Source organism: Thermobia domestica, chromosome 14 (assembly GCF_964235325.1).
Source record: "Thermobia domestica chromosome 14, izTheDome1.hap1.1, whole genome shotgun sequence".
Classification (NCBI taxonomy): Eukaryota; Metazoa; Arthropoda; class Insecta; order Zygentoma; family Lepismatidae; genus Thermobia; species Thermobia domestica.
In genome coordinates this window covers 75,521,651-75,526,911 of record NC_137467.1, presented here as the reverse complement: position 1 = coordinate 75,526,911, position 5,261 = coordinate 75,521,651, and positions in this window count along the sequence as shown.

Here is a 5,261-nt window from a genome sequence, read left to right as displayed (position 1 = left end):
ATGCTATGACATTCCATAAGTTTTGTACTCATATTCAAATCTTTTTGGGGAATTTTATCATTAGGGGTTTACTTCTAAGAGAAAATGCGATGATTGGTATTTCAAAGTACGTAACTTCATCGCAATGTGTATCTCAGATATTCTCCATGTAGGTCGATGAGAAAGAATTGCACATGCACACTCTTTATAGTACCTGATCTAATCTTAAGGTAATACTGCCATAAATATTATGGCAGGTGCTATTACATAATCAAAGAATAATGTACTTAATAATAGAATCGAAGGTTAAATAACATTTTTTTAAAAATAATCTTTCAGTTTGTGGTCGCAAGGTACAGTCCGCGGGAAAAAACCTGCAACATGAGCACGTAAGTTTATTGTGAAACGACAAAATCTTTTGCTCCAAAATAAGTGTGCAAGGGAGGACGCCGAGTTTTCTCTGGCGTGATTCGTGCCACTTTAACGTTATTTTGATTCCCTGCGCCGTTAGGGGTGTTTTACAATAAACTTACACGCTCTGTACATGAGAGGATTTATTTTTCACATGTGGTCAACATATGTATAGCGTACATGTAGTCAACATTTTGCTGTTGTTTCATTGCTGTATATTGAGGTACTAACTCGCTTTCGTAATGATTACTACGAAAATCATGTAATATTACATTAGAGCAATCATAATTATCAATAGTGAAAATGAAGTGCTTACCTTAATGCGTCATTATCCTTAGTCTAATCTGAAACTGTTTCTATGGATATTACCGTCATTATTAATTGGTGAGTTTTCGTGGAAGAAACCTCTAGCAGTCTAAGAAAGACGTTTTACAAACAAGAAGGAGGATTATCAAGACCTTACTAATTACTGTCTATTTATTACAACTGTAACTTAATCGTGATAATCATGTGTTAACAAGTTTGGTTATTGAAATTGGTTTTAGTTGGTTTATTGAAATTTAGTATCCTTTTTCAGCACCGAGGATCTATGAAACTGACATACAGTGTAAAGTGGATCGGAAACCCTTTGAATGCGCTTAAATTTCAGTACTCTAAAACCGAGAATCGAACCCGGGACCGCGGACACCAAAGGCACGCGCGCTGGTCGCTAGACCAGCAGGTAGAGCCAGCTATTAACAAGTATCTAAACAATTTTACTATTGGATTTCCCGAAACAGTTTCGGAATACATTAAGAATAGTGACGCATTGTAGTGAGAATTTTATTTTCATTACTAACAGTATGCGTTAGTTGTGTAATCTGATTTATTAGTCATTACTGTCGCTCACCTTGTTTACCAAAAGTTGAAGTGCAAAGTAGCGATAGTATTGTGCCTCATATAAATTTTAATCTTCTCAGAACAGTGTATAGATTGGTTAAAGTTTGAAGTGTTGATATACTATTAATCGTAGAAATTTTAATTTTATTTGCTCCTAATACCAGAAATATGAACTAATATTCGAATATCACAGAAAAAATTGTTTAAACTGACAAGGACTCGAACACCTTCGTGGTTTGAAATACAGTGTCAAAAAGAAAACGATATTAGTAATGCGGAGAGTTTCTACCGAAGAGAAGTGTGTTATATAATATATAGTCAGTTTGTTCAGACACTATTGACAGAAAAAAAAATATTGAATGGAAATTATATATACACTAATTACATATCAATGTTTTGTTCATGAACTTACATGGTAGATCTGATTGTTTTGACTTCTTTTATATTTTATAAATTTGCTTTTTATTTCTGCTTTGTGTGTTTCTAAACACAATTCAAAGTGAAAATATATTGATCATACTTGTTCTTTGAGTATACAGGTTGTATTTCGTTCTTGTTTTGAGTACCTAATTTCCCCTTTACTTAGGTGAATGAAAGTTACGTTTTACAGTATGATATTACATTCTAATCTCATGTAGTTATACTTGTTAAAATAGGATTGATACGTGCTGTCTTAAAAAGAAATGAAACAGTGTATTGCACATGTCTCCTGATGGTAACTTAGTGTACTGGTACGAAGCTTGCTACAACTTCACGTTACTTTACGCAAGATGGAGTCACAATCTAAGTACTCCAGAATTGCGGTAATTTTCGGAAAGTTATCGTTAAACCAAGTTAACGAGCAGCTAGATTGTTACAAAAATGCACAAGAAACACCAGTTTTGAAATGTTCCGTCCAGAACGTAATCAATATTACTTTGTATAAATATATTTTAGATGTGTATATACACTTATATTGTAACTATTTTTAGGATTCTATTTTATTATATAACTGAAAATTCGTTTTTAAACACGTTACACTCAATGTAGATCTATTAAGAATTATAGATAATGTGCTGCGTTTACATGTGAATGTTTCAACTTACAATTTTATTCAACGTAGATCTAAGATCTGAGATTGTGAATCATATTTGAGGGATGTTTAAAGTTGGTATTCACAGTTTATGTAATTATATTGTGGATTATGTTTAAATAATGTATGGAATTGATGTTTACATTTTGTATAATTATATTATGTGTTGTTTATTAATATAAATAAATTGTAAAATATTCTTCAGAGGTTAAAATAATAATTTTGATTAATTCCTTTAACTCTTTTTTAAAAGAAAGACAAATGCACCTGGTTCTTTTGCACGCAAAGCAAAAATTAAAAATAAATTTGATATGAACATGATTCTCTTTTCTAACTGTACAATCCAAAAATCACATATATCTTTTGGTACATGGACCAGAGTGTTTAGGTCTTTGTAATGGTTGTAATGAAAATATGACACACACACTGAGAAAAAAAAAGTAATCAAAATTTTGCTGTGCCAAAGCATGTTTTTCATTTTCATTTCATTTTGTTATAATCTTCGGAATTGCAACTAGGCAAAAGTTAATGTAATTGCGTTAAGAATAAAGAACAGTTTTTTAAATATAAAATGAATGGAGTAACTTTAGTGTTCCATCCGTATATTCAAATCTACACGCGTACATTTTGGAACACTGACTGTTCTCGTACTCAGTGTTTTAAAAATGTCATAACATGTTCAGCAATGAAAACAGTCATGATTTTTGAAGCGTATGCTTTTACATTTAAAATCAAAACATAATACCCAGTGAAACATTAGAAACGAACTTTCGTGTCATGAATAAGCCTTCTGATCATTGATTCCAAAGATTTCCAGATTTATATTGTGAAAGGTATTAGAAATCTAGAAATAAACTTAATCATATTGAACTTCTTCATATTTCCTCATACATTAGGATTTTAGTATATTTTTCCAGCTGTTTACCTGTTCGTATCTGTATTGTTCACGTGGCAAATGCTGGAGTGGTGCCTAAATATAGTGTATCGGGAACTTAGTTAAATATGTAGATAGATTGAACTTTAGGTTACTGTATTTTGTTGTAATGGATTGAGAATACCTGGAAAGTTTCGAAACTTTATCCTGATTACCCGTAACTGATTCTGGTTTGCACATTCAACTCTTCTGAAAGACATGAGATTGGGCCACTAAATAGGACATTAGCTTTATTTTGTTATACACATCTTGTGTAATTTTCGGAAAGATTTAGAACTTGGTTTTCAACCAAGGCTGTTATTTCTGACCATTCAACAGCAATCATCTATACCTGCCTCTTTTACAAGCAGCTTCACTTGTTTAATCCGCAGAGTCCAAAACGATTCTCTAATAATAATTATATTACTTGAGTTGAGGATAAAAGGAATGTCATTCCTTATTGTGCCTTTACTTTTACATATAAAAACAAATCGTGGGTGGAAAGACAAGATCGTATTTCTTACGCTAGCAGAGCTAATGCTGACACGTCCTGTAAAGTTTTCAGATTTTGTTTGTATAAATTTTATATAAGACCAAATAAAATTTTATATCTTAGTTCCATGTGTATTATTTTAAAAATAATCTCAATAATGTATTATAGTGTCATAATATTATAAGTTCCACTAAGGTGTTATAGTGCAGTGTTATATCCATAGGCACTTAAAGTTGAAATTCTTGTAAATTAATGTATACCAGGTGCTGAAATAATGGCGACAATGGAGGTAGCCATCTTGAAGGGAAACTCCAATGAAATAAAGAATGTCTAATAAACATAGTGTTAAAAATGTGTCCTTCAAAGGGTATAACTTGCCGAAAATGACAAAAAATAAACTTTAAAGCTCCATAGATCGAAACGAAAAATAAACTTTAAAGCTCCATAGATCGAAAACTATGGGACCTGTTGTAATTGGTTCAAGGAATTACTTACGAACTAGTACGTACTGTATTTAAATAGTCACACATCAGAATACTCTGGTACCGGCGCAACAAAGGGTTACGGAGAACACTTTTTAAATACCAGTTAATGAGTAAATGTCAGTATTCAAATAAATGACACTTAAAATAATTTTGTTTCTCTGTTAGTAATCGTAAACTACTAACATTAAATGTAACAGCCAATATTATTTGCAGGAGTTCTGAACCTATACACAACATATTTCGTCTTCAAAGAAAAGTGGAATCAAATTTCGATATTAACATATAATTTGGGAATATTTTTGAGGACATATTGAGTAACTTGCTTCAGTTTAAGGATAAAAAAATATAAAAATACTACGGGAAGCACGGTGGCTCAGTGGTGCAGCACTTACCCCTAGTGCGTGGAGTCCCTGGTTCCATTCTTGGCCCAGTAAGTTGGTAGTGGACAACATCGTGTCCGTGTGTTTTCTCGGGATACTCCCGTTTCAACCCCCATCCTCATTCCGCCATTTCTTCCATCATCATTCACTTGCCTTAAAAATCGTTTGCCTTAGCTTAAAGGGCACAAGCGTGAGACGTCAAACTGAGAGATTTCATTTCATTGTACAAAAATATGTCAACATCTTATAGTTCGGCAATCATTTGGATTTGGAATTAATTAGGACCGTAATCTTTATTGTCAATATATAAGAGAACATGTGTGTGTGTCATCAAGTTTTCATATAGAAACAAGTCACCTAGATACACTAACTTTTGTATATAATAATTCTGCACCAAATCTAATCGCGTACGAATTTTTCTCGACTCGATTGGGAGTATATTTAAAAAATATGAAATGAAATCTTTGGGTTTTACGTCCCACGGTTATGCCTGTTAGGCTAAAGGAGACGGTGATGATGAGTAATGAATGAAATGAACAAAGTGGGAGGAAACGGGAGAACCCCGAGAAAACCCACGCACACGGTGTTTGTCCACCACAAAGTTCACTTGGCGGGGGCTGGGATCGAACATTGGACCCCAAGCACCAGA